This window comes from Halictus rubicundus, chromosome 8, assembly GCF_050948215.1.
Source record: "Halictus rubicundus isolate RS-2024b chromosome 8, iyHalRubi1_principal, whole genome shotgun sequence".
In the NCBI taxonomy this organism is placed as follows: Eukaryota; Metazoa; Arthropoda; class Insecta; order Hymenoptera; family Halictidae; genus Halictus; species Halictus rubicundus.
This window is the reverse complement of record NC_135156.1, coordinates 10,850,222-10,862,643: the sequence shown is the minus strand read 5'-3', so window position 1 is coordinate 10,862,643 and position 12,422 is coordinate 10,850,222. Positions and strand designations below refer to the sequence as shown.

The 12,422-nt window shown below is 41.6% G+C and overlaps 1 protein-coding gene across 2 annotated transcripts in view; it reads right to left on the bottom strand.

Annotated features, from left to right (window-relative positions):
* The window catches only part of LOC143356587 (uncharacterized), a 65,990-nt gene that overhangs the window by 47,269 nt on the left and 6,299 nt on the right, over positions 1 to 12,422 (bottom strand). Inside the window, exon 1 of one of the 2 annotated variants that reach the window (XM_076792412.1) lies at positions 7,299 to 7,352. The exons of the other annotated variant lie outside the window; for it this stretch is intronic. The gene's annotated coding sequence lies outside the window, so the exon portion shown is untranslated. Of the gene's footprint in view, positions 1 to 7,298; positions 7,353 to 12,422 lie in introns of those variants that run through there. 2 annotated transcript variants of the gene reach the window in all.

Below are 12,422 nucleotides of genomic sequence, written 5' to 3'. Positions count from 1 at the left end.
AAGCTACGGAGTCTTGGGTTTCGCAGATAACTCTTCAAGATTGAAGTTAGAACAGGCATTGGAGAATTGCGGACCACCGATCACCGTGGTGAGACGTTGCCTTCTCGCCGTTTGTCGGCGTTTCATGCTGCGAGGCTCTTCAAGGTCGCGGAAAAGTCGAGCTCCTTCACCGAGTGAAGGTGGCCTTTCGGTCTCCGCTTGGCTAATCGAACGAGACAATGCCTCGGTACGACTGAACCTCCTTCTTCCCGAGAGGCCTCGTGTATTTTGCCTCCAGGGAGAGAGAGAGAGAGAGAGAGAGAGAGAGAGAGAGAAACCGTCTGCGAGTTTTAACGCATAATCTCGTCGAAACACTTGAAAACTTGACTCGAACGGCTCCCGCGCGGAATAGAATCTGCTAACTGTTCGCAGAAGCAGTCGCCGCGCCGCGCCGTCCGCTTGAAACGCACTGGTGTACGTTGAGTTTCAGTTTTAACTGCACTCGCAACGCGATTCAGAGTTCAACTCTTAAGTGCGCTTTCGAAACGGGCTACTAAAACGCAACAACCCGCACGGTGTATTTAATATTCATACTTTCCGCTGGCAAACGCTAATAAATAAATTAGAGACCCTCGTTCGAAATAAAAATTGTCTGCGTCAATTATAACAAACATAAAAGACATGTAGAAGGGGGACCCGTCAATATGATGGGTTCTAATATTTAAAATTTTAAATTATTAAGATTCTAAGGATGCATACATGAGAAATTATTTAGCAAATTTATTTCTTTGGGTATAGATTAGTCTAAAAATATTATTAAAAATGTGGGTAATACGTTCTTGTTATTTTTATGAATTAATGCAAAGTAGTCACTTTCAGTGCTCTGTAAATCTAGTGTTAATAATCTGAATAAGTTGAACATTCTGTATCGACATTCTTAAATTCTTGTCAATCTATTTTACTATCTCAGATTGCTCCTCATTTTTGCTATGAGCGCATGAAGTCCGCGGTCTAATAATCAATTTCGCTCCGCTAGAAATATTAATAACGTAATGAGATAGTAAAAGCTTATCTAAATCTTCGTACGGTTGAACGTTGAATCGCAAAGTAGCGCAAAATGGAAGTTCACGAAATCTTCAGTTTGCTAATGGTCACGATCGTTTTAAAAATTTAATGGCATCCAACTTGGGGTCTAATAATTCTGTTATTATGGCGCATGTATTGAACAGATAAAATTATATGCGAAAAACATATATTAGGAGGATATAATAGTAATTTTACTTAATTCTATTTCTCGCTTCAGTTTATGGGATGACAACCCCCAGCCTGATAAGAGTTCTTCTCATTTCCTGCTAAAGATATTCGAATGAAATAAAAAGCAAATACTAGATACATATCAGTCGTATTTCATACATTTTTTCAAAATTTTAACCGTACTATTAAGTTCAGAAAAAAATTATTTATTTTTAAGGGTTGCTTGAAAATGACATTTGATCGGAGAATTAGCGGTGACGCGCTAATATTAAATTTTTATTTGTGAACATTTCAGGAGATTCTGTATGATTTCACTTTTTGTAGTATTAGCACATAAACGTCTATATTCACGGTCTCTTAATTATAATTATCGAGTGGGCGTTTGTTGTGTGAGGTATGGGTTACGGTTTACGATCGGTACATATGTATTCTTGGTAATTGCGCGAAGATGACTAGTGTTTTATGGTATAATAACCAGGAAGAATACAATATGATGTAACAATCAACGAGGTGCCAAGAATGGACCTTCACAATTTATGCATGTTTACAAAGAAATCAAACACAAAAGAAATATAATAGTTATTTAATAATTTTAATAAGTAAGAGGAAATGTGTAAAATCTACAGTCCAGTTATAATGAATAATGTTTTCATTTTATTGTCAACCAAAAATGTGGTAGAAGTAATTTGCAGACGGTTAATATTAACATTCGAACGTTGCAACAGGTGTATTCCATTTATCATCCGTATATAAACACTTCTAATAACCATACGTAATGGCGACGATGAATGTGTGTACAATTATTATCCAAGGACTCGAAGCTTTTCCTTTATTGTCCACTTCTGTTCCAGTCCAGTCTATTTTTGTCAACAAAAATACTGTTTAACTAAATACATACACGATCCCAAGAAATATTTGCTAGTCTTATTATAAAATTTGTTATTACCCTCCAAGGACAAGTAAATGCGTAGAGAATGAAGCTTATGGTAACAATATTCCTTTAATTAGAGTGTCGCGTGGAACAGCAATGGAGTACATGATAATCCGTTGGTTTTCTTTGCTAATTCGACGGATTGACAGTGTCAACACGAGTTTAGGGGTCAGGCACGAGCCTGTCACTTAAATTTTACGAATCTTACGCTTACTTTTCGATTCTGGCTCGCCGTCACGTGACACACGACCGTCGGAGCTCGTCGCACGGGTTGTGAAACAGTGTCAGTGACCGACAGCCTAAGGCCACCAGACCGCTTTGCACCAACCATCGACTCAAAGTCATTTAAGTATCATCCACACTAAAAAAGCTGTTCGATCTGATTGAGCTGACCTCTTCTGTCAAATCTCCGATCCAGTTTCGACGATATTTTCCAACAATGATAGCTTTCATCCGCGTAAACTGCCAATTCTTCAATGTCTACAAAAATCTCGTACCCCAGGATTCGCAATTTTTATTAAAATTTCTAAACTGCCTGCCCGTTGTAGAAGACTAAAATTCGTTTCGTTTCGAAATTGATTTACTACCTTCAATAATTGACGATTGACTCCGGAAATTTTCCTCAATCATTTTCCCAATTTGTTGTTGTACGTATAACGAAAACAATGAAACACTTGGTCTCGTTTCTCTCTTCCGCGCGTTCCTCAAGATCAGACCTTGAGCTTGACGCGTACCATATCTCCGATCCTCATCATCGATTTGCATTCTCGTAACCTTTGCGACACGTACGTTCGATCTGTACGAGAGAGAAAAAATCTGCGCGATTTTATCGTCGATCGAATAGCGTTCGCTGCGAGCCCCAGATAAATGTCACCGGCGTGTACGTGTGTCCTAAGATCGCACGACCATGGTGGTCTGCAGCTGTGGTAATCCGTTACGGAGGCTCTGTGCAACGCAACGCAGACCTAGTAGACCGATTCATTCGATCGATCGATCGATCGCGAACGAGTCCGAAGTGCGTTTGGTGGCCGCGGTCGCTGGCCCTGAGAAAGCCTCATCCCCTCGTCGAGATCGAGTTCGATGTGGTTTGACACTGACCCACACACTGGTTGGCCCACTTACCGTGCCTCCGTGGCAACATCGTAGCCGGCGTTGCCAATAATTACGGGTTCGCCGGGTTTCCCCCTTGACGCGATTCAATTTCTGCCTTGTACGTTCACGGTTCTTGCTCCCCGCCTCGTCTTACGCCAATGATCTCGCACGTTAGACTCTGGACTGTATAACGCGATAGCGAAAATACCTGTGCACACGTACGGCACCGTAATAAATTCGTTCGGTTCGCTTCAGTATCTTCGTTTCATTTATTAACAGAGTAAACAATTAGAATTACCAACTGCACCGCGGATCTTTGTGGAAAATAAAAATTGTCTGCGTCGATCACCACGCACAGTAGTCATTTAGAAATTCTTTCCCTTCTCCAATAATCTTAACAAGTTATAAATAGGTAACAAGGGTACCAAGAACAGCAACGACCATTGTAATCCTATTCTTTCAAAAAATTCGCAAAGGTGACCGTGTAATAAAAGCGTCGAAAGAGGGGTTAAGAACCCCTTGAGCGTTTTTTTATTGCCGGTAATTCGGCTTTACGATGGGAAGCTTTTCCAGGCGAGGGTAATTGACCCCCTCGACAAAAATAAAAATACTACTTCTAGACTGAGCGATGTCAATACCTTAATCAGCCAGCGTCTACTAATTTATCGTCCACTGCAGCGCATTTGTCAACTGCTGCGTTAATGGTAACTTTGAATTCGACGGTTTTCAGTTGTTAATTCAGAAAAAATAGTTTTTGAAAATCCGTGCCGTGATTTTTTAAAAATTTATCATTCAAACAAATCTTTCTATAGCAATGACAGGTTTAATTATGAACAAAAAAAATCACAACCATTAACATGATATAGTAATTTCTTTCAGCGTGATTATTTAAAAGAATATTTTAAAACTTTCCTTTGACATAACACAGTCCTTAAGAATCATATTAATCAATTGCCAGTAGGGAAAGCGTTCTTATAGCGTTCATATTTTTTGGTTGCATAGTATACCAAAATGATCTACACAGTGCTAATAAGAAATGCGTACACTATGTTTGTATCTTTACGCATTTGTTTACATTTTCAAGATTACACAATCATGCCAGAAAACAAAACGAAATGTTCAAGAGGTAAATAGTAAACAATTCCTCGAGATCAAAGACAAAATAAAATTCTACATGCCATTCCAAATTCTTTGCAACTAGCATATTCTACGAACAGAAATTAGAAAATGATACTGCATGTACGAATGTCACGGTCACTATAGCGTAAGGTTATCATCGAACATTAAAATGCATAAAAATTAATTTTCCATGGCACAATAAAATTGAATTAGAAATAATAAGTGATCCTACCGCGCAAGTAACGTGACGATGATAAACTTGTATGCAAGTACACAGATAAGATAAATATTATTGCAACGCAGAATTTCTTGTGACCTCTCCTCCACGTTTGTGAACACTTATGTCACGAATTTTTTACTTTAGGTCGAAATATGTGTTGCTGTAACTTGTCGGGAAGATTCTGGAGCCCTGCACTGACAAATGAACCACAATCCCAGACTAATTGTTATATTTAAAAGGATATTCTGGTTCAGTTCCCTCCTTTTGAAAGATTTCTTCATAACTTTCTTTTGTAATCAATGGCTTCAAGAGAAGTTATAATATCACCAAAGACAAGTTATTGGTTTTCCAACTATGGAGGGAACTATGAACAAAAGGCTGGGTTATTGTAATTTTTAAAGGTCTGTTGAGCAAAGTGGTAATTAACCTAGCAGCACTTTAGAAACGCGAGCGTGAGAATTTTCAACCGGATTCCGCACCTGCGGTGCAGGTCCAGCTAATGCCCGGCGGATACTCGAAAAGGGGACATAAAACGGAGAAAAATACCTCTGTTGTTAATCATAGTACCATATGGCCGAGAGAGACTGGTGTGCGGCGCGCACACCCCTGTAATTGAAGATCGTCTAATTGATTCAGGCTGCTATCGAATATGGGATGAAAACGTGCCGGATGACTTGGCTGGAACAGTGACCAAGTCAGCCATGGAAACACCGATGAATTCTATCAATGCTCGGCCGTCTGTAAAGTCTGCAAACCTCGGTCGAACCCGTGCCAGAAAGAAAGGGTTTACTCGCTCTGACGGACTTATCAGTCAATTGGCTGAGTGCTTGGGGAGTATAACGGGCGAATATCACTCTAAGTCAGATTATAAGTCGATATTCATCTACCTTCCATTCGAGATCAAGATACACCCCATTTTATCCCGTATACGATCGCACTTCAATAGAACAATAGAAACCAAGTTTCCGTAAGGAAGAATAAGCAAAGTAAAATTTCAGGACAGAAACGAAGATTGTCTACGTAGATGTAAATAGAGGATGAAATCGAGATCGTCAAGAAAATCATATTGTCACTTTACAATAAAGCTTCCAGTTCTGTGCAGGTTAAAGCAACTTTCCTGAAAGATCTTAAATAATAAAAGCACGTATCAAACAGACAGACCATGTAAATATATCTGCCCGTTTGCACATTAAAGCACAATCAACCTGCTCCTGTCTTTCGTTCGACATTTTCGTTGTAATTTTTTAACGAAACGCTTCTGAACTTACCCTGCCCCCAAACCGTTACGATTTCCAATAAAACAGTGCCTAAATAGGTAAACGTGTCATCGAGAGAATTGAAGCCAGTGGCACTGAACCCCAAATTTTCGAGTGAGAGTGGACAATAAAAATGTTTCATACAACTGAAATAAATATAACGACCGAGGTCTTCCGAGGTTCTTGACCCCTCACGAGGTATACTCCACGGCAGTGGGGATAATTCTGGGACTTTTGTCGCCAAGGCATTTGGGACATATATAAACACTGTACCTTCAGTTTTCGCCGATTGGAAAATTCTCGATCGCAGGTTCTAGGAACTAGATAATTTCGACCAGGCCCAACTGAAATGGCACAAGGTCGGGGAGGTACGCAGCCGAGTCATTGTGTTTAATATTTTATTGCAGATCGTACTCTTAACAGCAGATAATCGATACGCAAATACCTGGAACAGGTAGGCTCGTGCCTCTATCGCAATTGTCCCGGCAATAATACGCGCAGTCAGGTAAGCGACCACTGAAAGCAAAGATCGTTGAAATCCTTGAGAACTGGTCGTATCGTCGACGAAAGGATAGAATGCTCGACAAAAGAACAACGGACGGGTGGGGGCGTTTAACACAGTAATTAGCGAGACGCCTTTGCCGGCCAAGTAACGCAGCCATTTACATTGTTTTCTATTTTCCCGTTATCCATTGATGTGCAAGCGACGACCGGCGTCGTGTTCGATGAACGATTGTTACAATATCGATGCTCCGAATCGAATGAATTTTAATCGTCCCGAGAAGAATGATCGGCATAATGATGCATGTATTCCGGTTCAAAAGGAGTTCAGACCGCGCGCGACTCTCACTATTGAAACGGACAAACACGTTGAACAATGTTTACAGGTTGATTCTTACCACAAAATTCGATTCTCGAGTTCTGTTGTGTTTTTTTTTTGTGTGTGTGTATTATTTGAATAAAAAATGTACACGACAGAAATTTTTAAATACGATGAAGTATTTAATCCTGAATAAATTGACGATCTTTTTATTGAATCTTTTAACTGACATGAGAAATTCAATGAAAATTTCATTTAACACTAGGTAACTGTTCTGTTACACGGACGTTCCACTGATTAGTTCGGATTGGAGGAGTTCTAAAATAAATATTGCGGCTGCCTTGCGCGTCAGAAAGCAGACAGAGGTGTCGATCGCAAAGCAATCTTCGTAGCTTCCTTCGAGAGTCTAGACGCGGATCGAAACTGTTCCGGTGCGGTGGAAGGCGATAGTCGCACCACTGACAAGAATGCCTTATGAAGCAGACGAACGGACATCCTGGCGGTGTTACGTAACTTTGCCCCCGGATGGCCAGCAACGGAACAACCTAATCTCTCCTATCCCGTGTTCGCCTGTCGGTTCGCCTGCTGTCCTCTCTCCTTGTCGTTTTCGGTCCCCGGGAGCCTCACCTTTCTCCGAAGCTCGACGGCGCGAGATGGGCTCTTAAAAACGAGGTCACAGGCTCGCCGGTCAAAATTCGAGACACCCACGATTCGTGACGCGGCGATGGATTTGCACAACCGTGGCCGAGAGATGGTCCTTGAACGTGAAATCGTTTCGTAGATCGATCGATCGCGAAACGAGCGTACCAGGGTTACGTGCATACAGAACCCGGGTTCTGCATATTATCAAGTTCGCGTCTGCTTGTTGACCCGCATGCGTGAAACATCGCCGGCATCGCCAAGGATCATTGTTGATTTGCAATATTACGATTTCTTGCTCGTACATGTCACTGCTACTTTTATTTTAGTTTCATCAATATCTCAATAGCTATTTTTATGTTGATCCTTCAAGTTGTAAATTACCTGGCTCTTCTCCTTTCAGTGTTACTTTTATTTGAATTATTTTGAGTATTTCGATCTTAGGTGCTTTAATCACGCCGGTCCCAAAGTTTCTTTTCTAATAATGATGAGGTTTATCGTAGTGAATTCTCTCTTGTATAACATGGTTTTGAATAAAAAAACCATTGTGGAAACCGTTCTTTTCCATGCCGTCGGTCGTGTCCGTTAAAATACGAGACCTTTCGGCGTTACGTGACTCAAGAATGGTCTGCACTTGAATTCCACCCGGGTTCACCGGTCAAAATTTTGAGTAACGTTTCACCGACATTCTATTTGCTTCTTCTTTCGTTAAAATGATGAACACGTACAACACATTTCTATTTATCCGAGCAACTTCCTATATTCGTTCCTAGATACAATTTTTACTCGGAAATTCCGAACAACCTTTTACCATCTTTTTACTGTTTCGCGAGGGAAAAAATCGGGAACAAATTGAAAATATAGTTTCGAGTTCTTTTGTATCCCCTGCAACTATCGGAGAAAATAAAACAAAGAATAATCGCGTATCACGTCCTCCGCATCAAGTAAAAATACATTCATTAGCATGCACGAAGAAGAAGTTGAAGCGCGTCATGTCAATTTCTGATTCGCCACGTTCCGACTCCAATTTTCCGACCTTGAAGCCGTCGTTGCGACATTTAGAAGACTCGACGAAACGGTCTCGTCAAGCATCACACCTTTACGATGATGACATCGAAACTGTTAGGGCACAGTTTACCGTAACATTAAACTGTCGCGCTGCTTCCTGCGACTGGCTTCACGGTTTTTCTGTTCTTGGCAATACTTCACCGGCCGCCCAACATCATTTCGCTCCAACAATCAACAACCGAGGCAAACACGCACGAGAAGCTGCCCGCTAGACGCATGACGATCAAACTGCGCTACCGTAGAACCTCGATAATTGCACAAAAACGTGGCTAAAAATGCGCATGGCTGGACCGCGTCCCCGACAAAAAAATATTCGATTAAAGAAGTCAAACGACCGTCATTATTCATATCGTTTGACGCAGGAAATGTTTTTATTAACGAGTACAGCAAATGCAATAATAGTAGTAAAACCGGTATAAGTACACTGAATGTGTGTTTGTCCTCTTATTAATTACAGATCACGTTAATGAGAATGCCTAACCATCGTCAAAAGTTGAGGAAATATTTTCACCGATCTTCATCGTTATACAGTGAATTCTCGATGTATGTCAACAGCACGGGTCGTGCCAGCGTCGTGTATCGTGCAGGAGACATACCCGAGCCGTGTTATGTTTACACTCCTCGGCGTCCTCGGCCTCTCGAGTTTCGAGGTCCCTCACGGTAGCCCGCGGTAGAGGTCAAAATTTAGTCGACACTACCGCAAGTTCTTTCTTTTTTTATTAGGTGTTTAAAGTGGCATGCACCTCACCGCAAGGTTCACGAAGGCGGGGTCACGTTTCGAACAGTGCATTCATCTAACTATCATGTTTCTACAGTTTCTGTTAGATCTCGGACGTTATTGTACTCCCGGAGACCCTTCTCGTGACCTTAGACAACGGGGGATCGCGGAAACAGGGCGAGAGGGGCTGAACTCGTAAAGGAGTCCGCAAGGACCCGATGATTCGATTGACTCCCGGACGCGAAACGTGAGTCCATAAAGTCCTCCGCCGTCTCCTCTTTAGAGCAACACCGGCGCGAATGCGAAACACGTGTTGTTAATTTGTTACGGGCTGGGCGACCGAGCGACTCCCACGAGCCGTGCGCCGTCTGCTCGGCTACCGATACAAAGGAAAATCCGAGAAATTCAGTTTGACGGGGAATTCGTGATCGTACTTGTAACGCAGGATTCGTGGGGTGCCGAAATTTCACTATACACCGGAGTTCATCAACACTAAACCTACCGAGCCTTAAAAGCAACGAATACATGTTGTCTTATAAAAATGACGAGATTGAATTTATTTGGATTTTGTTCGGTTCTCTCCTAAATATATTCATTTAATCATTTCCCACGAAAGCACTTTTGCAATTTCTGTAATTGTAAAATAAAAAATCTGGAACGATCATTTTGACCGGCGGTGGTAGGTTTAGTGTTAATATATATATTTTTTTGTTTGCGCTCACGTGTCTCTTACCCGGAGAAAACTGCTCGACGTTATAGTCCCGATGGAAAATCAATTTGTAACAAGTTCACACACGTTGATCCTACATTTGTTTCATCATCCTCCGTTAGAGTATCGGTGATCAGGTTTGACGAGGTAGATTCCGATTATTACTAGATGATTTTTATAGTTAAAAATATGTTTATTCGTTACACAGGACAAGCAGAGCGAAAAACAAACTGAATAATCGTTTTCCGCGTATACAGCAGCAGGGATGAAACGATGTGTACGACAATAACATCGACAAGAGAAGAGCATAAGAAGAAATGGAGTGACGGCGGAATCGTTTCCGAAATTTTCGTGAATGCGTTTTTCGAGCTGAGCCGTGTCGGGCGTCGACGAGCACTCGGGCCCGTCCTCCTCGCCGAAATCTGCTCTCGGAGTTTTATTTCCCCGCACGATCAAAATTGACGAACGGCTTACACACAAATACAGTTCGGTTCATCACGCCCGCCATTGAATAGTTAATACCTATTTTCGTTTCGGCGATACACGGTACTCCGCCGGCATTTTATTCGGCCCCGCTGGACCGTGGCAAAATCCCGTGGAACGATCCGAGGCTAAAATCCCGTATCGGGGGCTACGATTGGTCGGCACTTGATTGAATTGGCAGTCAGTACAGGGCATTAGGTTCACCATCCAAAGGATTGAATTTCTGTCACAATTATCGACCCCCTCCCCTCCTCCCCCTCGTTCGTTTGTATATCGTACATCCACGGGATCGTCCCTCCAATCCGGCCAGGGTCTAAGCGCAGCTGCGGCCTTTCGTATCGGGAATAAATCTAAACACAAATTTCAATTCGCCTACAGCCAATCTTGACGCATGCGCAAACTTCGGGAGACCGAAATGTTGCTTTTATCGTGTACGGACACTTTTCTTGATCGCGTATCGCCTGGCGTCGATCTTAGGACGGAAGAGAATGAGCAAAACATCAGTGACACAATACTAATTCAGCGACGAGACCTTTTCGTTTGCAAGTATTTTTCTACGAAACATTCACCGACGTATTCGCGACACTTTTCCGATTGAAACGACTCCAAACACGACACAGATTGGATCATATTTACTCGTTTAATCCACTATACAGTGGAACCTCGATTATCCGAACTAACTGCTAACGCACGAGTGCTCGCGTAACAGAACAGTTTTATCTAGTTACTGTGCTAGATTGACATATGATTAGTATATGAATCGAAAATTTAGAGGGGGAAATGGATAATCCGGGTGTCGTAAGTTCGGATAATCGAGGTTCTACTGAATGGTCGATTGAAGAAGCAGATATGCTCCGAAAAGTGTCGTGTTTGGTCTCGTTTCAATCAGAAAAATGTCGCACGCGCGTTGGCAAATGTTTCCCGAAGGAATGATTAAAAACAAAACAAAAGTTTTGTCATATTGTTCGACGAGTTTGTTAAACCAATCGGTACGAAAACATTTCCTCTCGTTCTGTTTTTTAGAAAACTAGGAGTAACAATATTTAGATCAACAACCGAATTGTATAATGTTAGTGGGTTATACGGTGCTGCGTATAGTGAATTATCCAGAGCAACATAGTCTGATCTGTTTAATTTCCGTTCGACCAATACCAAATCGCTCTCGTCCAATCAAACACGATAACGAAACCGTGGACTTTAAATGTCGTTGGCAGATGTGATTCGACGAATCGGCAGTATAGAAATACTTAATATGCTTATTCATGTGTGCGGTACACGCACGCGCGAGATTCCCTCCCTACTGTTGCGTCGTTTTCAGAATTAAGACACAACCATAAAGATTAGAGACGATCCTACGACATTTTATTGGCTAGCAGGTCGCTTCTGTCTTACAGTCTCTCGCTCGGTTATCACTAATCCTCTCTTCTCTATGCCTCTCTCTCCCTCTCTTTCTCTCTTTCGCTGTCACTGAGACCGAGGCAACGTCTGCCTAATGTCAGCTTGACCTATGATACGGTGACCGATACAATTACATACAACGGCGGTCGAGAAAGCTTGATTATGCGGCAGGAACTCTGTTTAACCGCAGAGTATACTTTGGTTTGTACACTTTCTTTGCAAACAGCGTGCGAGAAAACGAATAAGAACAGCGTATTAACATTTTATGAACGGAGACTTAATGAAATAGACGATTGAGAATAATCAGAACAAGTATAGATACATCGATATAATTAAAATTTGATTCAAGTTGATTATCGCGACTCAGGAATTCTTAAGACTATTGTTAACAACTGAACAGGCTTGTCAACCTATGCTATTGGCATCTTAAAGATCCAACAAGTTTTGGAATCGTTAAGAGTTAAGAATTTGACAACAATTTTTAATTCATTCAAGCGTTAATCTTGAGAAGTATTAACAAATGCAAAGTATACATAATATTCAGCGTCATGCCAAATTACGATTAACAAAATTTCTTCTTAGGTTTGAACACAAGCCAAAATATTCTGCCTAGATGCGGCTGCCAATTCAAGCTTTTCTCATTTCAATTTTAGGCATTAATTGCCGGGAAGCACGAGCGGGCGTCCGTTCGTAAAAGGAATGAACGTCTTAATTAATCGAGTGAAACGTCGGATCG